Source organism: Bidens hawaiensis, unplaced genomic scaffold (genome assembly GCF_021521415.1).
Source record: "Bidens hawaiensis isolate Kalapana, Puna unplaced genomic scaffold, B.hawaiensis_p1.1 tig00022670_1, whole genome shotgun sequence".
In the NCBI taxonomy this organism is placed as follows: Eukaryota; Viridiplantae; Streptophyta; class Magnoliopsida; order Asterales; family Asteraceae; genus Bidens; species Bidens hawaiensis.
Window position 1 is genome coordinate 362,289 of NW_027493535.1, and position 22,487 is coordinate 384,775.

The window sequence follows — 22,487 nt, forward strand, 5'->3', positions numbered from 1 at the left end:
TGTATCCGTTTAATGTAGTCGTTTTTTTTGGATCTTCTTATTTTAATAAAGATGGTAGATTATTATCTATGTTAACTGATTTTTATCTTCATTGTATTTACGCGTGGCTCGATTTAATTATTCAAAAATCGTTTAAAGTATATAACATGTGCATTTTGATCCCTAAACTATAGTTTTATCCATTCTTGATCCTCAACCAAACCCAAGGGACCCTTTTCCCCCCTTTTCTTCCTCACCCCGTCACCACCGACGACCCCCCTTCCATCTTTTTGATTCAACTAACCCAGGAATCACGGAATTGGACGCCCATATTCGTTTCTTGTTCAACGCGAAATCAAACATTATAGAAAGTTCGTTAATTGACAGCTCGATCATATCAATTTCTTTAACTCTAGGGCCGCGGATTAAGCTGACCTTGTTAGCCTATAAATACTCAACCAAAACACAATTACCTTGTACCTCACACTCCCTAGCACTCTGCGAACCTAAGTCCCATCTTAATTGCAGCGTTGAATCAATTCTTGGACTCGTTTGATCTCACCCTTTGGCCGAAACCCTAGCTCGCCGTTCTCATACCATCCGTAACCATTTCAGGTTAATAGTATATGGGCTAGGGTCAGATTTTAATGGTTATTAAAACCCCTCTGTCAATTTTAATCGACAGAGGGTAAAGGACATTCGATTTGGGATTTGTATGATTTAGGGTTTATGTTAATTAGGGATTTCGTTTGAACTAATGGTTATATCTTTTCGTTTCTGCTTCTGTAAACAAATTAAGGCACTGGTCCAGTGGCCAGTGCACATGAAGCCAACGTTAAACCCGGCCAGGGGCGCAGGTTCGAACCTTCTCTGGTCCGTTTTTTATGCTTTTCATTTATTTGTTTTATTTTTTCTTCTATTATTAAACCATACTAATTAGACATATATTGGTATTAAAAACTTATGTTACGCTTGTTTAAACGAACCGAAACCTAATAAAGTCCTAAAATAATTATTCATATACATATATATATATATATACACATATATATTTATATACATATATAAAGATATTTAATTATATATATATCTATACTCTTTATACCTAAATAACAACAACAACAACAATAATAAATAATGAGTTACTTCTCTTTGTTAAAACTATTAAAATGGATTACATAAAATGTTTTCTTTATAAATAAATCGACATATATATTATAAATGGTTTTCATTTAATAAGCAAATATGACGTTTTGTTATAATTTAAAATTAATAAAATTTGATTACACCTATATCAATAATCTATAAAATACATCTAATACGTTAACGACCCCAAATCCGCTATAAACCCATCTCCGTGTATCTTGTTCGTTTATTTCGTTCAAGTATTTATTTTATTTCCGCTTTAATAAATAGGACAAATTGTCGGAAATTCTCGCGGGACCAACTAGCTTACTATAACCTTTACCGTCTTCTCTTTACCGTATTCCTCATTCCAAGTGAGTTCTTCATAACCCATTTTAACGTTTTATAATATTTTGGGAGTAGCACGTTACAAGTTTTCCTTTCGTTAGTTATGTGATTGTTTGCAAACCGATTCACTTATATCGTACATGTTAATATTATTTGTGCATATTGTTTATGATTATACGTGAACTTGCTTGCAATGTGTTTATTGTTTTTATGGTGGAAGTTATGCAAACGCATACACATAGTGGGAGGGTCCGACGAGACGTACCCGCGCCGTCTAACGTTACGACTTCGGTTGTTTACGTAAGGTGGTTCTCACTTCCCCGGCTTTTCAACTAAATGAACGGGAGGACGACATTACTTGCTTTCATTTACTTTACGCTTGAATAATTATTGCATTACGATTGTTGAATCGCGAGTTTCCTATATATATGTATACACAAAAACTTATGAAAACTCACCAACTTAATTGTTGACAAAATATATTATTTTCAACGTGTTACAGGTTGAACCGATGGTGTGCTAAGGAGGAAGATCATTAGTTTGCCTTAGGATATTTGAAATAAAGAACTTGTTTACTTTTCGATAAAGTATTATCTTTTGTTTTTATTTATGAACAATATGTGCACTTTTAATGATATGAAATGCATTAAATATAATTATTGTCACTTTAATAGCGTTACAAGCTTTGAATGATCTGTATGTTACACCCGGACGTATTCCGCTTAAAGTCGGGGTGTTACAGATTGGTATCAGAGCCGTAACTATAAGATAGGTTGTTAGACGTATCGGCCTAGTATAGTTATAGTTTATTTTAGGGCCCAAAACTGCATGAATTCTCTATGTGCTATGTGCCCGCACTTATATTAAAAGTTTCATTCATACGCTCGAATTTATAACATTTCATAGCGTCTCCCTTGCTAGTCGGTGTCTAATAAAATTCCGTTAAAAAAAAATTAATGAAATTTAAGTGTATTTGCGTAATTTCTATTTTTATACGTGAACTTGTTTTTTTTTCTTTTGTAAATTACAAATATAAATTTATGAATTTATTAAAGCTAAATAAAAATAAATATATCCACTTAGATCTACCTTTTAAGAACTCCATATTAAATTCAATAACTCGAACTCGTTTATATAAATGGGCCATGTACGTATTACACAATTATAAATTATATAATTTTGTTATGGGAAGCATATCAAAAGTAAATTATAATCTGAAAATGCAAGAAGATTTGTGAATCGTGAGAAGAATGGGTTACTTTTGAAAAGCTTGTAGAGATTTTTAAGTTTAGAAATTACACATACTCTTTTGATCCAATTTCATATATTTCCTATGTTAACCGAGTTTAAGAGTTATGGTCAACAAAGAACAAACACTACGAGCCACGAGGTATATTGGTCAAGCTTTCATGATTACCTTCTCACACGCAAGCATTTTTTTTTTTTTGAATTGCCATACACCCTCAAAGGGGATATTCTAACCCAAAACTCCATATTTACATTTTAAGTTAAATCACCTTTGCCGCCAAGTCAAAGGGGGTGGAGCAAATATGTATATTTTAGATCATATAACTCTTGGTATGGCTCATTGTAAGGTAACGTGCGTATTCACTTTTTTAAGATTTCGTAAGGGTGTGATTTCTTTAAAAGTGAGGGAAAAAATATATATGCATACAATGCCATTTAATACAATATAATAATAATTATTATTATAATATTATTGCACACGTAAATGTGTGTTTTCGACCTAATTTTGTTTCTACATTAAGTACAATCATTTGTCAGTATTGTAACATAGAAAATGATATATTATGTCCATCAAAATCATTAATGAATGAACATCAAACTAATAATAGTAAATGACCGATTTGGTGGTTAAGAACAACATTTAGGCTGAGGGGTGTGGGGCTTCAACGGGGGCGCTAGAGCCCCTCCGCTCGCGCCCCCAGGCGCGACCACCACACCACCAGGCGCTAGCCAGGGCGCTAACGGGGCGCGAGCACGAAAATCCAAGCAGGCGTGATGGGGTTAGCGGCAGAGGAGGGCATAAAGTGGCATAGGGGAGTGTGCAAAGACCCGTTGGTGGTGTTTCAAAGAGCCGTTGGCTCTTATTTAATTAAAAAAAAAAACCCTTTTTTTCATCTATAAAATACCCCATTTCACCCATATCAATCACCACAACTTCAAAATAAAACCCAAAATCAACCCATCTTCCCAACTTTTTTTTAAAAAAACGGCTGGAAATTGGTACCCAAACCTAGATTCAGATTATATTGACTACGATTTATGGTCGTCACCGCACCAACCGATGTTTTATTCGGAGCCGCAAGAATCATCCGGCTTTCAACCATCAAACATACAACCGTCTCCTACCTTTGTTGTTCCGGAGACACAAGAATCACACGGTGAAGCTACGGGACCAAGAAGACGCGTCCACCGGAAAAAACAAGTTGCAACGGACGGGTCGGGACCGACTTCGACTCCGAGGACGAAACGGAAAACCACTCCGTGGTCATCGGATGAGAAGGAAGCCTTGTGTCGGGCTTGGATAGTCATTTCTGAGGATCGGCGTTGTGGTAATTGTTTTAACGTTTTTAAAAATGATTTTTAATAAAAAAGTTAAATAAAAAAGTTAAATGGAAATCTAATTTATTTATTCATTTTGCAGCCGACTACCAAAAGAGCAAGATTTTTTGGACAAAGGTTAGGGAGACGTTCTATACGCTCGTTGGGAGTACAGAGCGGAACGCCGATATGATTTCGGGTCGGTGGTCCGAAATCAGAAAATTTGTCGGCTTGTTTACTAATCTTTTCAACAGGAACAACGGTCGTATGAGACCAAGTGGCAGTGATGATTTGGCGGTTTACAATTTCACGGTCGAAGAGTGGAAGCAGGAGTGTTTGCGGAGGTATGGGACGGTGAAGACGTGGGACGATTTAAAGTTGTGGGAGAGGTTGAAAAGTTGTTCCAAGTGGGTTGAGCTGGTGGCGCCGGACGTTGATGCGGAAGTACGGCCGAAACGGACTAAAACTAGTTCGTCAGGAGCGTATAGCACTTCAATCGGGTCGGATTGCCGCGTTGGATTCGACCTAAACATTGCGGAGGAGGAAACGTCTTCACCGCCGAGGAGGCGGCCATTGGGAAGGGACGCCAAGGGGAAAAAACCGGCTGAGGGGGAAGCCGTAAACATCGCCAATCTTGTTGAATCCCTCAATAAATTCAACAAAACCATGGAGGTGGTCTCTAATGACAAAAAGGAAAAAAGTCGAATGAGAGATTTGGACTTCCTTACTAGAGACTTCAGTAACCTAAATCCGGTCGATCAAATGCTAATGGAAAAGCAAAAGGAACGTATCCGAAAGAGGTTGATCGAAGAAGACCAAGCCGAAGAATAAGAATAATGTTTTTTTAGTACTTTTATTTTTATTTTATTTTTAGATATTAATGTGTTTTTTTTATTAATGTGTGTTTTTTTAATAATTTATGAGTTTTTTAATAATACGTTGTTTGAATATATTTATAAAAAAATAAAAAAAAATTCGCTGGAGCCCCTGCTGGAGCCCCTCCACACCAGGGCCAGGGGCTCCAACGGGGGCTCCAACACCCCCCTTATCCAGTTTCTCTTTCTGCCACATGTCATAATATTATTGGCTGGAGCCCTCACTAAAGCCCCCATTAGAGCCCCCCACACCCCTCAGCCTTAGTTGTGACTTTGACCTACACACCAAACAACGTATATACCCTCAAATATACTCTTTTAATTTTCAACAAAAATTTCATAAGATAAATGTCAACAAAAAGTTATATATGTATAATCAGATATACTGTTTTTTGACATGGATAATTTAATTTGCTTACATGTTCAACAGTATTTGGTATTTGATCTAGGTAATTGTCGGTTTTAAGAGGAACGATAGTTCTCGTCAAACTAGAATTCTTTGTTACACCTCTTATTTTAAATAAAATTATATGAATTTTTATAACAAATAGGTACCCCTTTAAATGTAGTATTTTATAGAATATTGATTCAAATACTCTTAAAATAACAGTTTTCCTGATAAACTATGAATCCGTATTATTATTTAAATTTTGTATTTGAAACAATACTTTAATAATAAAAAAAACTCACGAAACTAGTATCTACCAATCATGATATATAGGGGGTGTTTAGGATTCCTTATTTTTGCCTCCTTTTAACTTATAGCAATAAGTTATAAGTTATAACTTATCAACTTCTCCTCTCACAGAATAAATAATTTCAAAAACAAAGAGAAATAAACATTAAAAAAATATAGAGAAAACATCAAAAAAACTATTATCAGTTCCAATGTCTTGTGATTTTCACCTTCAGTTGTAGCATATCTTCACCGATACGATTGCTAATGTTAATTTCTCACAAAAGGTTCTTCCACTTTGAAGTCACTCAATAGATGGTAAGATCTCTTCTTCCACTTTCTTGCATAAAATAATCAAACACTCGTTTCCAAAAACCATCCGATCTTTGTGAGTTCTGGTGATTGGGTCTTCGAAAACATCGACCAAAGCCTTTATCAATGCAACTTTTTCTAGGTAGTTTTACGCTCTTGCCTATCTGTTACTTGGTTGGGAACATGATTTAGTGGTCCCATGCTCTTGTGTTTATAGAGAGGAATGTCAAATGTGTGTGAAGTATTTGTAAAATTGGTGTGAAGGGAGTGAAAAGTGGTATTTACAATGGCTTCATTCATGGATTCGTGAAACAAAATTCTTGCTCAGATGTCGAACCCAAGGGACTTACGATTGTGTGCATGCGCTACCTGATTGAACCTGGAATGTAACCCGAAGGGTGCCCCGACCACTCTTAAACTACTTAGACATATGGTATTGACCATTCTTAAGTAACCCGTCTAAACCAGGTGCTTATAAATTTTTAAATCAATTTAATTAATCTCAAATGGACACCCCCTGGATTCATAAACGTTTGATAATGAAGACGACTAGCTCTTTATAGGCGATTAAAACATATATGAATGGTGAAATAGTTAAGCTTTGTTAGAACCACTAAAGATCATGTACGTTGTCAACTTGCCATTGTGTTTTGTAACACATTAGGAAAATCTCACATCAACCATGGACATGAGAGATCCTTTATTCATAAGTAAATGTCTCGCCTTTTTAATCACCAACGTGTTCTGAGCTTAATGTTAGTGAACCATAAGAGAGTTTCACAGTTAAGCATGCTTAGATGAAAATAGTATCAGAATGGATGACCTCCTAAGAAATCTCCACCTTAACCACCAAAAACAAATTCGAAAGCTCTTTATGATATAAGGAGCCGGGTGTTACATGCTTTTGAGATATATAAAAACAAACTATATAAAAACTTTGCTTCACGTGTACAAAAATCAATGCGATTTTATGCTTTAATTTTAGACTATGTCACTTTCCTATGGTTCTTGCTTTATAAAACCAAGCTAATTAGTGTCTAAGATGAAACACTGACAATTTCATAACAAAATGAAAGTTAGTTATGATTGGAAAGGAGAAAATAAATAGTCCTTGTCGTTAAGACTTAAGACTTTTATCAAATATCACAATTTATTTTAACAAAAAAAAAAGACTTTTATCAAATATTACAATTTATTTTAACCAAAAAAAAAGAAAGAAAAACTAATTTTGAGTCTAAATAAAGATTTAACATTATATTTTATTTTATACTTTATCCATTTCACCAACTGTTAAAAGCATGAGAATTTGGTCCATTGCACCCTTTGTTCTTTAGGTCATAGCAGTATTCTCAAAACCTCATTATTGGGGACAAGTCAACCTTAGGTTAATTACCAAACCACTTTTAATTAAATGTCAACTAATTTGGTAGTAGTAAGGACTTTGTGTTGCCTAATCTTTAGTAGATTACCACAAACCCACTTACCACAAACCAAACTCCAAACCCAAATGGACACACAAAGTGCCAAGGGTATATTTTGAAACCCTTCTAGACAACATTAAATATGTGGTTAATTGAAACTTTTAAGTGTAAAACCATATTGGGTTGTGTGCAATATGGGCCCAAAAGTAGAAGTCTTTTAGGAACACCTGCAAAGTTGACTTTTTCAGGCAACTTTTTAATGTGAAATGATAAAGTACACCAAGAAGGAAAAGTCAAAATCATTGACCTCCTCCCATGATTTGTACCTAATGTCGTTTTCTTCCTCTTTGGCTTCAAATTACCGAACAATTCCACAGGACAAATTGGTTGACCTGCCAAAGAAGCTGACTTGGTTAGGTTCAAAACAAAATTATATGTTTGTTCTACACGAAAATCAATCAAGGATAACAAAAAAGGAAAATGTCTAATGTCTAAATCAAGTTGGAATTTAAAATAGAGTGAATGGTCTATGTATGTTTGGTTGGAGGTAATGGAATGAAGGGGGAATGGAATGAGAAAAGGAATGGAATGGACAAGAGAATAAAATGAATCATTACCATTCATATGTCTTGTTTAGTTAACCTGTAGGAATGGAATCAATTATTAATTTTTATTGTTTGATATACAAAAAATTGTAGAAATGAAATAGAAATAATAAAAACACTCATATCTCAAAATATTTTTTAACCAAAAAAAAAGAAAAAAGAAAAAAAAAACCTACAATAGCGACGGTGGTAGCTCTGGCGACGAAAATGATGGTGGCGGTGGCGATGGTGGCGACGGCGGCGGCGGTGGTGCCAATGGTAGTGGTGATGGTTGTTAGATGGTAGTGTTGTTGAGAAAGTAGGGTGAAGGAGGAATGGAATGAAAAAAAAGAAAAAGGGTGGGAATGAATGGTTTTGATGAAATGGAATTCCATGTGTAGTGGATGATTCCATTCCATTGAGCAACCAAACACCACTTTTTTCATTCCCACGTAATGAATCATTCCATTCCTACTTTCATTCCTGCATACCAAACGCTACTTAAGACTTCTATTCCTACTTTTCTAATACGTTCATATCATTCATTGGATATTTATAACACGAGTCAATCATCAATCGTAAGAAACCATCCGATTTTGAGTCTACAAGTTACAATCGTCGACTTTTGGTTTTATTAGTCGTGTGAAGCTTAGCGCGTAGTCATGGGAATGGTTTTAGATTTTGGTTTTACTCTAAAGATGAATTTTAAATGTCATAACTCATAAACATATTATAAATGTTGATAATCAAATCCATTATAAAAAATAGTTTAAACAAATATGATTATCAGTCATGTTATTTGTATAAAAACATATCAAATAACATGAAACTCAAGTTTAAGTTTTCGCTCCGTTTCAAATTTTGAGTCAACCCAAGCCATGCCGGTTTAGAATTTGAGTCGAGCTCACACTAGCCTGAATCTACCTCAACTCAACTCATAAACAACTCTAGTTAACAATTAACATAACTATAACTACCCCTAACACAAAATGGTATTCTTTAAAAGAAATAAGAAGATTGTAAACAAAAACAAACTCTTTTATTTACCAACCAATATAATATCATTAACTATATGATCTAAATCAAAAACTCTTAAACTAGAACACTCTAAAACCATATAAGCTTCATCTACAACTAAGCTTTCAATCTCTTCTACTTCATCATCTACATTCATCTCCTCATTCCAATCACTCCTCACCGCGATCCACTCCTCTTCGTCGTCCCAATCCGGCAAACCCGAAGAACTAGCTTCCCCCAACTGCCTGATCCTCTCCACCGGACCCTCACCGGAAAACCCCACCACCCTCGCCGGCGCCGGCGAATTTTCCGGCGTCACTAAACATTCCCAAAAACCTTGATCCAATGTACTCGTAGGCGAATTCCTCGTCCCCGAACCACCCGAATTCAAATTCCGGACAAAAGGGTGTTGCAAAAGCTCTTTAACTGTCCACCTTTCTTCAACATCTTTTTTAAAACATTTTTCCAAGAAATCTTTACCCTTCGCCGGCAAACATTCCGGCAACTCCGGCAGGTCACCGGAGTATCCAATTCGGTATAAAACCGCCACCGGATCATCCATTTCCCGCCACGGGTTAAACCCGGTTGCCATTTCGATAACCGAACACCCGACCGCCCACACATCAGCTGCAAACCCCTGCGATTCGCCTCGGGCCACCTCCGGCGCCATAAAAACCGGTGTACCGGAAAATTCAAAATTATTATAATTATTATTGTTATTATTATCATTTTTTCCCGCCAATTTAGCACAACCCAAATCACCAATCTTGACACCATCTTCACATAATAATAAATTCCGGCACTTGATATCACAATGCACTATATTATTACAATGAAGGTAATCCAATCCGAGTAATACTTGATAGGTATAAAATCGGATCAAAGATGGATGCAATGATCCACCGGATTTCTTGATGACGTCATGAACTGATCCACCGGTGGCATACTCCATGAACATGTTATACATGGGTTTATTGTTATAATAATTAATATCAAAACCCATGTATTTGATTACATGTTTGGAGGCTAATTGTGACAGAATGTGTTGTTCTTTTTGTAAGAGTTGAGAGGTTGAGAGGTCGGTGGATTTGACGGCGAGAAGGTCGCCGGAGACGGTGGTGGCGACGGCGACGGTGGCGGTGGAGCCACGGCCGATGGTGGGGCCCCTTGTCCAGCTCATTGTGGTGAGAGAATTTGAAGTGTTTGTGTGTGAGATTTGGGATTTATGAGGAGAAGAGATGTGTTGTGTGTTTATATATGCGTAATAAGTGATTACATAGACATGATACAACGAGGTTTGATTTTTTTATAGGTTTTATACTTTTATGACAGTTGGGTCTTTTATCTGTTTTTATGTTTTGTTTTTTTTAATAATAAATTAAATTGACCAGGATATGACATACCTGTGCTCCTATGTAGTGTGAGATTTGTTAAATGTTAAAAAATAAAAATGAATAGTGTATTGTGATCAGTGAATTCCATACCATCACTCGATGTATATATGTATCTTATACGAAATAAATCCTATATGGTTTTTTTTTATAATAGAAAGAAGGCATCTTACCTAACAAGTATCGTATTGAATGTTTTTTATATTAAAGTTGTTTTATTATCAACTTTTGTATATCATATCATCATCATCATCATCGTACTCAGTATATTCCACCAATAGCAAAGCTATGATAGGGTCTGAGGAGGGTAAGATGTAGGCAGCCTTACCTCTACCCCATAGGGATAGAGAGGCTGATTCCGGTGAGACCCCCGGCTCGATAGTAGTTTTGCATCAAGCCTTGGACATAAGGCACATAGCACTCAATCATCGGGACACCGGCTGATCGGTGCATGTACCCTTATCTTTCAGCTATCAACGCCACTACATGATGCCTGATTAACCGTCCGTCACTTTTAACGTTATTTTCACGAGATTAGTAAAATAACGTCAAAATTAGTGCAATTTCACTTTTGCCCACCCGAGGGTTCACACATATATACATAATATGTGGGCACCGCAAGCAGGGCTAAACTTTTGTATATATTTAGTTCAATTAAATTTGGGCAAGTAAATAACATATGATAAAAATGAGTTCAAAGTTATATATTAAAAAAGTTAGAAATATTAGATTTTGATAATCGAAATTATGACTCATTGGCCGATTATAATCTATACAATGAATTTAACCAGCGACAGTTCTAACTTTCATTTTTCATTGCCATGAGCAATCCTTATGTGCATCGTAGATTTATACTTAAGTTCGACTCGATTCACTCGCAACGATGTTATGAACTAAATGGGGAGATGTGCAAGCGAAATCGAGTGTGAATCAAATATAAACCAAGTATAAAATTTTTGATGATTATGTTACTAGATTGTTCTTAGCAGCAAAATCAAAATTTGGGACTGTTATGACCAAATTGTTAATATAAATTATTATGGCAAATAAGTTATAGTTTGAATTATTAAAATTCAGTTTTATAAAAAAAATTAAGACTGCAAACATGAGTTAATTGTTTTTCCTTTCAAAAACTTAATCATTGGGCATGTATTATAGTAAAGAATGGTATAATGAAACTTGATTAATGTGTGGTGGGCCGGTGGCCATAAAATTGGTTTAAAATCTATGTGACATCAACAAAAATATAGATTAATGTTTGATGGCCATAAAATTGGTCTAAAATCTAATACCCAAACACATTTGCTTGTTATAATTGTACTTAAAAAGACTTAATAAAACAAAAATCAGCATGGCATCACGTTTTGTTATGATAAAATAAAATAGAACATGACTTGTTGGCTAAGGATAAAACCTTAGTTATACCAACTTTAGGTGGGAGGGTTCTAATGAACGTAATATCCTCTTTAAACTTTAGTCAAGCCAAGCTTGCTTTACAAATGTAAAAAAATAAAACAAAACCTTGCAATTGCATACCGTCAAACCAGCAAAATTCATTCATGAACAAACATATATGAACAAATGTAAATTAACATAAATATAAACAAACTTAAATGAACATAAATTAACAAATATAAAGTATTTAAAGCAGATGACATATCCAGATAATATTTAATTATTTTCTATTAATACATAAAAGAACATAAATAAACAGACATAAATAAACGAACATAAACGACTCATGAACATAAATGAGCATGCGTAACATGTGTTCATGTTCGTATCGTTTAATTAAGCGAACACAAATTTTTTGTTCATGTTTTTATTAAATAAATGAACATAAACAACCTTCCCGTCGAATGATTTACGAACAGTTCACCAAACGTTCGATTCGCTAAAGGCCTATTTGTGATCGAATTTTTTACATTCACGATTTCGTAAAATTCATTTGAATTATTTTTTACCTACGTATTAAAAATGTGTATTTGGGTGAATGGTAATAAATTCACCTACACAAGTTGCATAATCATCTAAACATAACTTATATTCACTTATACAAATTGTTAGTTAGTTTTAATTTTATCTACATGTAACTTATCTTTGTCTACCTTCAAAAATTGATTAAAAAAATAAATTAAATAAAATCATGATTTGTAACTTTCCAATAAAATATCGATTAAAAAATAATAAATAAAAATCATAACTGGGATAATATAAGGATTTAGATAGGCAAAATGTGATTTGGAACTAAAAAACATAATTGATAGGGGGGGCGGGGGTGGCTAATTTGAATAAATCATAGTAAAAGAAATTAAATTAGGGCAAATCGACCCTTTAATGTTGCTTGAACTACGACGATGATTTAACGAATTAACCAGGAAATGCGAATATAAATGATGATAATAATTAAGAATTAAAAGAGTTTGAAGAAATTAAAAAGAAAAAGAAAAGTAAATTATAATTTGAAACCTTAATTAAAAAAACAATTGGAATTTGACAAATATACCATTCTAATTAATTATAAATTAGTATAATTGAGACTTTGGTGTCACAAAGGTTTTTGGGCTATTAGTTTGACCATTTATCTAATTAATTTCAAGATTTATTCAAATTATTCACTTGGTTTGATGGTTAAAAGAAATTTTCAAACCCATGTTAAACTAATTTGCGTGAGTTCAATCCCCCATGGTAGCAACTATTTTTTAGTCATCCTTCTATGTTGTATTAGGTTTTCTTTATTAGCTTTTTAACTATTGAGTAAACTGCAGTTTTCGTCCCTGTGGTTTATCCAAATATGCGGTTTTAGTCCAATAGTTTTAAATCTGCGATTTTCGTCCCTGTGGTTTCATTTCACTTGCAATTAAACTCGACCCCACTAACCCTGTTAAGTCTGATCGTCAAATCCATCAACGTGCCTCTCACGAGGGGGCTTGTGAATTAGGGTTGGGGTTTATTTGGGGAGAAAAAATGAAAAAACTGACCCTCACGTGAGGGGCATGCTGATGGATTTAACGACCAGACTTAACAAGGTTAGTGGGGTTGGGTTTAATTGCAAGTGAAATGAAACCACAGGGACGAAAATCGCATATTTAAAACTATTAGACTAAAACCGCAGTTTACTCTTAAGTATGTCTTATTTTTTTTGTTTAATATATGTTAATCTGATGAAACTATTTTTTAGGTTTAGTTCTTATACACGTTATGAACCTAATTGATACCGACTGAATTTTCAAACCCATGTTACACTAATTTGCGTGAGTTCAATCCCCCATGGTAGCAACTATTTTTTAGTCATCCTTCTATGTTGTATTAGGTTTTCTTTATTAGCTTTTTAACTATTGAGTAAACTGCAGTTTTCGTCCCTGTGGTTTATCCAAATATGCGGTTTTAGTCCAATAGTTTTAAATCTGCGATTTTCGTCCCTGTGGTTTCATTTCACTTGCAATTAAACTCGACCCCACTAACCCTGTTAAGTCTGATCGTCAAATCCATCAACGTGCCTCTCACGAGGGGGCTTGTGAATTAGGGTTGGGGTTTATTTGGGGAGAAAAAATGAAAAAAACTGACCCTCACGTGAGGGGCATGCTGATGGATTTAACGACCAGACTTAACAAGGTTAGTGGGGTTGGGTTTAATTGCAAGTGAAATGAAACCACAGGGACGAAAATCGCATATTTAAAACTATTAGACTAAAACCGCAGTTTACTCTTAAGTATGTCTTATTTTTTTTGTTTAATATATGTTAATCTGATGAAACTATTTTTTAGGTTTAGTTCTTATACACGTTATGAACCTAATTGATACCGACTGAATTTGCATTGAGACATCGCCGTAACAATAGTATTTTTGCTTTAAATATGTTAACTTGGCGGAACTATTTTTGGGGTTTAGTTTCGAAACGTAACAAACGAGACTAATACTGACCAAATGCAATGATTGTGTTTTACCTACCGAATAAACATTTTTTATATTCATTTTTTGTATCATATGCTATGCGAGTATCACTATTATTTTAGGTGCTTACTAGTTTGTGGTTTGGGTTTAATGTATGTACCGGTACGAACCAAACCAATACAAAAACATTCGCACCGTCGCCGCACCGCGGCGAATTGCTACCTCGTTAAATACAAAAATAAAAATCACATAACGCATGAACTTAAGCATATATATGTATGTATATATATGGGCTAATATGCCCCCGAAGCTAAATGTTCAAAGTAAGTGTAGCTTGAATGCTTGATGAGTAGTGTAGCAAACTGAGTAGCTTAAATAAAACTAGTAAAAGTGCTACCGTAAAACGTGAGCAATTTGAATTGTAGTTGAAGCACAACAAATCTTAGACTTAGTGCGATTACTATATTCTCGATAAAGTGATACAAAAATGAACAAAAGCTTGAAATGGCTGAAATCGGTGTGTTGTAGAAGATCATCTAAGTACTGATGCTTCCAAAAATGAAGAGCATCACCTGTTAAAGAAGCATGTACATAAAAAGATAAAACTTATATGTAGCAGTAGTATCATTCACACGCGGCAATATAACAAGTAACATAATTCAGAAAATAAGCAGTCAAAGACACCCTAATAAACTCGAATATAGCAGGGAAGTAGATAGCTTAGTAATCCAATCTCTTAGGGTTTGCATTGAACCATAAATCACTTGTTTTTGCAAGCACACATGATGATAACGAGTTAGGTCAACATGTGCTGAGAGCATGTGTCGATGTACAGTCTCAGGTATGTCTCCATGAAAAAAAACATTGTTAACATCAACTTGTCGAATATTCCACCCGTGTTAAAAAGCAATTGGTCAATTAGACAACTAGAGTAATTTGTGTATAATCTACACTCACTGTCTTATTTAGATGTTGAGCTTTATATCTTTTAACAAACTCATCCATGGTTCAGAAAGTTTAAAGGGTTAATTTTAAGCGTTAAATTAATGCGAACTACTCTTTTATCATTAAAAAATAAAACACCCTCCAATTCCCTTCAATTGCCTACATATCGTTAGGTTGTGTGATATACACCTTAGATCACCACCAGTGGTGATTACTTGACACTGGTGGTCTATGCAAGCATCACGCTACCCCCTTCATCTCACTAGTGATGGGTGAGCATGAGTATTCACAAAGACACTAACCAATAAAAGCTTTCTCTCATTTTCTTTATCTCTCTCTCTCTCTCTCACACACACACATGTATGCATATGTTTGTATTTGACTAATATAAATAAATTGAATGGTGAAGAATGGAGTATATATAACATAGGTTGAATGGTGGAGGAAAAACTGAGGTGACGCTGATTTGACGAATGGTCTAGAATGATAGAGAGTATTGTATAACACATAGGATCGCTGTTAGGATTGTTATGTATGTGATTGAACTCAAGGGGCTTTTGTGAGTATCATGTAGAAGAATGTTGTTCTCATATGTTTGATTTTAATTTTATCTTTGTAATTGACCTCAATTCAATTAATTCATGTTTTAGTTTCGTTTTTTTTTCCATTTTCATGTAACCATTTAGGTCATTTAAGCTCAACTGCGTTGTCAGTTATGTATTACACAATTGCCATCGATTCGTTAGCAAGCACAACTACGTAGATTATTCTCAAGGAGGTGAATTAGCCAATTAGGCATGGTTTTGAAAGTTTACTTGAATAGATGGTTGAAGATTATATTCGTATTTTTTAAGCCATATTGATGAAATCTATAATTTGGCCCAAATACCCTTGTAATTTACTCTTTATGACTTTATGTAATTTATAAATATAATTTGTATGATATATCACTTCGACTGTCTTAAGAGTAGTACATTAATTTGACGTGTCATGAAAGACCTCATGCGGACTAGTTAAAACTCAGGGATAGTGGATTTCAATAATCTAAACTTTGGACTATTGGCCGATATTAATTCTAACTTATGAAATGACCTATGCTAATACCAATTTTCACTCTATCGGCCTCTACTGAGCTTTTTCTTAACGAGAACTAACCCGGTTAGTTTTAGAACAAAATATATCATTTCTCCAAGTTGAGGGAGACAAATGAAAAATGCAATTTAACTTAAAAACTCACCACCACGGTCGCCCCGCTGCGGCCACCACCATCAATGTCACCCCCCGACCAAAGGCGGCGAAACATGCCGAGGTGTAACGATTGTCCATAAGCACATGACACTAATTAAAGTGACAGTATTTAATAAACTCATTTCATTTCAAAACATCGAAAATGTCACATAACAATTATCCATAAAATAACCATAAACAAGATATCACAAAATATGGCAAATTTGATATTGTTCATTTTTACTAAACATGCCTGTCACAAGATATCACAAAAATGCGGCCACCACCATCAATGTCACACCCCACTATGCAACATTTGCCAACTCCATCACCCACCAAACATGCCTTGTCGCTATTGTACCATTTGTAACCGACTTGGTCATCTCAACACCACATGCCGATCCGCACAACGAACCCAACCTAACCAACCAAACCAACCTAGAACTTTTCCCCAAAATACTCAACACCGATATGCACCTTACCCACCAAACCAACCTCAACAACCCCGAGCTTGCTACAATTGCGGTGACCCTAACCATTTCCGCAACAATTGTCCTCGCCTCATCCTTACTAACCAAACCATGACCGCACCTTACTACCAAACTCAAGCTTACAAAGTTCAAACCTACCAACCTCAACTTTCCCAACACAATGCACCACTCATCCAACCCATCCAAGCCATACAAGCACCACCTCCTCCACCACCGCAAGCACCTCAAGTCAACCAAGGCAATCAAGGACGAGCTTTCATGATGAATGTTAATCAAGCTCAAGCGGCAAACGATGTTGTGAACGGTATGTTTTTAGTGAACCAACATTTGGCTTCCATTTTATTTGATACGGGTGCCGATAGAAGTTTCATTTCTTTGAAATTTGAGTCGAAAATTGCTGTGTCTCGAACCAAGCTTTCCCGGTCGTTTTCTCTTGAAGTCGCCAATGGGAACTCCATCACCATAAATTCCGTCGTCTGCGATTGTACTCTCGTTCTTGCTAACCATAAATTCTCCATCGATCTCATCCCGATGCAAATGGGAAGTTTCGATGTCATAGTAGGCATGGATTGGTTATCTTTGCACCGTGCCGAAGTTGTTTGCTTCGATAAATTCATTCGCATTCCGCTTGTTAACGGTAAAATCCTTAAGGTCTTCGGAAAAGCTACTTCGAGAATCTCATGTCGTGCTCACAATCGCAAAAATACTTACGCCAAAAGTATGCTCCGCTCCTGGCTCTCTTGGCGACAAAAGACAAAAAGGAAAGGAAAATCCAAGATATTTCTATTGTTCGTGATTTCCTCGATGTTTTTCCCGACGATGTCACCGGTATTCCACCCGTTTGTCCGATTGAATTTCGAGTCGATCTTGTGCCCGGCGCGTTGCCTGTGGCCAAGGCTCCTTACCGTTTAGCCCCGTCAGAAATGCAAGAATTATCGAACCAACTCGAAGAACTTTCCAATAAAGGTTTCATTCGTCCTAGCTCTTCTCCTTGGGGCGCTCCTGTTCTCTTAGTGAAAAAGAAGGATGGTTCGTTTCGTATGTGCATCGATTATAGGGAACTTAACAAACTCACCATTAAAAATCGTTATCCCTTGCCACGAATCGACGACCTATTCGACCAACTTCAAGGCGCAACTTGCTTCTCCAAAATCGATCTTCGATCAGGTTATCATCAATTGCGTGTTCGCGAAGAAGACATTCCAAAAACCGCTTTCCGTACTCGATATGGACATTTCGAATTTTTGGTTATGCCATTCGGGTTAACAAATGCACCTGCGGTGTTTATGGACCTCATGAACCGCGTTTGCAAACCATTCCTCGATAAATTTGTTATTGTCTTTATTGATGACATTCTCATCTTTTCCAAATCCAAAGCCGAACATGAGCATCATTTGCGTTCCATTCTCGAACTTCTTAGAAACGAACGACTTTATGCCAAGTTCTCCAAATGCGAATTTTGGCTGGAGTAAGTTCAATTTTTGGGACTTATCGTAAACAACAAAGGTATTCATGTTGATCCCGCTAAAATTGAGGCCGTTAAGGATTTGAAAACTCCAACGACTTCCACGGAAATTCGATCCTTCCTCGGTTTAGCCGGATATTATCGACGTTTCATTCAAAACTTTTCCAAGATCTCTTTGCCTCTTACCACCCTCACTCATAAAGGAAAACCATTTGATTGGGGTTCGAAGCAAGAAAAAGCCTTTTGTACTCTCAAGGACATGCTTTGCAATGCTCCCATTTTAATCCTTCCCGATGGAAACGACGATTTCGTGATATTTTGCGATGCCTCTCATCAAGGTCTTGGTTGTGTCCTCATGCAACGAGGTCAAGTCATCGCTTACGCATCAAGGCAACTTAAGGTCAACAAGAAGAATTACACGACTCATGATCTTGAACTTGGTGCCGTTGTTTTCGCTCTCAAAATCTGGAGACATTACCTTTATGGTACGAAATGTGTGGTTTTTACCGATCATAAAAGCCTTCAACACATTTTTGACCAAAAAGATCTCTATATGAGACAACGACGATGGGCCGAATTACTTAGTGATTACGATTGTGAAATTCGTTACCATCCCGGTAAAGTTAATGTTGTCGCCGACGCCCTAAGTCGAAAGGTTAATGTTAAATCCGTTCTGCTTCTAAGCGTTGTCATTCAAACCGATCTTCAAATTCGAATCTTCCATACTCAACGTACCTCCGTTGAAGAAGGTAACATGTATGACGAAATGTCATGTGGAGCCGAACTTCAACTCGAAACCAAACCCGATGGTCTTTTGTACTTTCTCAATCGTTTGTGGGTTCCAAATCGCGATGACCTTCGTACTTGTATACTCGACGAAGCTCACAATTCGCGGTATTCCGCTCATCCCGGTGCGGATAAGATGTATTTCGATCTTCGAGCTACCTTTTGGTGGCCGGGTATGAAAAAGGACGTAGCGTTATTCATATCTAAATGTCTTACTTGCTCAAAAGTTAAAGCCGAACATCAAAGACCTTTTGGTCTACTCGAGCAACCACCGATTCCCGTTTGGAAATGGGAAGACATTGCTATGGACTTTATCACTAAATTACCCAACACCCAAAAGGACAACGATAGCATTTGGGTGATCATCGATCGTTTGCCCAAATCTGCTCATTTTATTCCGATCCGCGAGAAGTATTCAGTCGAGCAGCTTGCTCAAATCTATGTTCGAGAAATCGTGTGCCGACACGGTTTACCATTGACTATTATCTCTGACCGTGATGCTCGTTATACCTCTCATTTTTGGCGTTCACTTCAAGAAGTTTTGGGAATACGTCTCGATCTTAACACCGCTTATCATCCTCAAACGGACGGTCAATCCGAACGTACAATACAAACTCTCGAGGATATGCTACGAGCATGTGTTCTTGATTTCGGTGGGAATTGGGATTCTCACATTCCGTTCATTGAGTTTTCTTATAACAATAGCTACCATTCGAGCATTGAGATGGCTCCTTTCGAAGCTCTTTACGGTCGTAAATGTCGTTCTCCGATAAGTTGGAACGAAGTCGGTGAAGCTCAAATCACGGGACCCGAAATGTTTCAAGAAGCCACCGACGTTATTGATCGAATCCGTAAGAACCTCCTAGCCGCTAGAAGTCGTCAAAAGAGTTACGCCGACAAACGGCGAAAACCGATCGAATTTAATATTGGCGATCTTGTCTTTCTAAAAGTATCTCCTTGGAAGGGGGTAGCCCATTTCGGAAAGAAGGGTAAACTAGCTCCTCGTTTCGTTGGTCCTTTTAAAATCCTTGAGCGTGTTGGAAAAGTAGCTTATCGACTCGAACTACCGAAAGAACTTACCGGTGTTCATCTGACATTTTATGTTTCAAATCTTAAAAAGTGCTTAGCCGAGGGTAATCTCCATATACCTCTCGACGAAGTACATGTCGATGAGTCGATGGTCTTGGTTGAACGACCCGTTGAGATCATGGATCGCAACGAGAAGAGAACCAAGCGTAGCCGTATTCGGTTAGTCAAAGTTCGATGGGAATCACGGTGCTGCGCGGAATTCACTTTGGAGCGAGAAGACAAAATGAAAGAGAAGTATCCACATTTGTTCGCAGCATCGTCTTCGTCTTAATTTCGAGACGAAATTTCTTAAAGTAGGGGATACTGTGACATTCGTCAATTTCGGGTCTTGTTTGTATTCGTTTTTGTATTTGTTTATTATGTAAACCGACCCGATTTGTAAACCGAAGCTTATGTTATAATCAAAATGATGGATTTATGTTACAATATTGTTTCACACTTGTTGGGTCTTGAAAACATCATATTTTTATTTGTATTTTTATTTATTTATTTATTTATTTGTTGTTTTGTGTTTTTGTCTTGATCCATTTTGCATGAAAACTCTTGTGTCTCACACCCATATTTGATCACCAACATTACCTTATATATACACCACCTTTCCTCTTCATTTTCCCTTGCTACAACTCTAAAAAAAAAAAAAACTCTCTCAAACATCAAAGATTCAAGGTTATCTTCTTAAGTGTTCTTGAAGGATTTTGGTCTTTCATCTTAATTAATTTATGTAGCCTTATTAATACTTGTTTATGGTTGTGCAACATATATATAATACACACCCCTTGTTTACCTTTGGTAGTTACTTCTCCGATTCCGGTCGGTGAGGTTTCGGACCCCATAAGGCAAGGCTTCATGGAGGACTTCGTGTCCTTGATATATATACATCTATATAACTTGTTCATACATATTAATCTTGCTTATTTTAGTTTGTTGCTCATGTTTACAAGTTCCATGGTTATGAGTTTTTAAAAGTCTATGCTTCGGTTTAACCGTAAATAGCTCTAAACCGTAAACCGAACTTTGTTACTAGTTTTGTTTGTTTAAACATACTTAGTGTTAGATCTAAGTTTCTAAAATCATTTTTACAAATTCTATGGTTATGGGTTTGTAGAATCTTACCTCGGTCTTAACCCGAAACACGATCCGAACCGAAAACCGAACTTTTGTTTAAAGACTTTATTGTTAACTTTTGATATTTTTTTTATTTGTACATTATTATACAAGTTCTTTAGTGTTTGGACATGTGGAAACCATCTATGAACTTGTTGTGAGATGGAAACCGAACCAAACCGATTCTTGCTCGCTTAAGACACACAAATGTGTTTTTTTTAGCCATCAAGACTTGTATATTTCTTTAAAAATAGTTACAAATTGATTTTTAAATATTTTCTTAAGTACTTGGAAATGTTGGATCCAACTTGATCTCATAACAAAGTTTGGACCGACAAAACCGAACACTCGCTTAACGTGTGTTGTTAGTTCTAAAACAATGGAACTACATACTTGGTTAAGTCTTATTAAATTTTATTGAATTATCTCATAACATTCAATATTTTGGAAAGTTGACTTTGGGTTTGACCAATTATCAAGACCCGAACCGACAACCCGAACACTCGATAAAAAAACCCGTTTTAGTATCTTTATTCCAAAGGGATTTGCATTCTTGCATTTTACCCATTTTATTACTTAACATAGGTTGAGTAAATATTAAGGTTAGATACTTTAACCCGGTTTCGAGCAAACTTACATTTTTAAAGGGTTATTATTATAAATTCTTAAATAGTCACATTTTAAACCTTGAACTTTAATTATTTACATTTCTCAACATTTATTTTGTTTAAAGACCTTCAAGACAACCTTTCTAAATTCAAGACTTCTTTTCTTTTTAGGCATTGTGCGTTAAACTCGTCGTTCCGACAAATCTCCAAATTATCATCTTTCAAGTTTACCACTTGAAGGTGAGTACTTCATACCCCATTTTCCATCTTTTATTTTGGGGGTGACATTTCATACTTATTCAACAAAATGCTTTATGTTTGAATCTTAAACCACAAACGTAGTTGTATACTTTACCTAAATAATTGCTCGATTTGGTGTTCTATGCTTATATGCCTATGTGTTTATCGCTTTTGGTTGGTGGAACTATAAAATCCTAGACTATTTGGCGTCCCCTTATAGCTAGGTGTCACTAATGTGTTTAGAGATATCTATTTATCCAAATTACCACTTTTATTTATCGTTTCGTATGCAAGTTTTGTGGCTATCTTTATTATATACTAATATGATTAAACTTATGAATTGCT

General features: G+C 36.0%; 1 pseudogene; it reads right to left on the bottom strand.

Annotated features, from left to right (window-relative positions):
• Nucleotides 1–8,924: 8,924 nt before the first annotated feature.
• Nucleotides 8,925–10,082, bottom strand: LOC143565991 (mitogen-activated protein kinase kinase kinase 18 pseudogene; annotated as a pseudogene).
• Nucleotides 10,083–22,487: the final 12,405 nt, after the last annotated feature.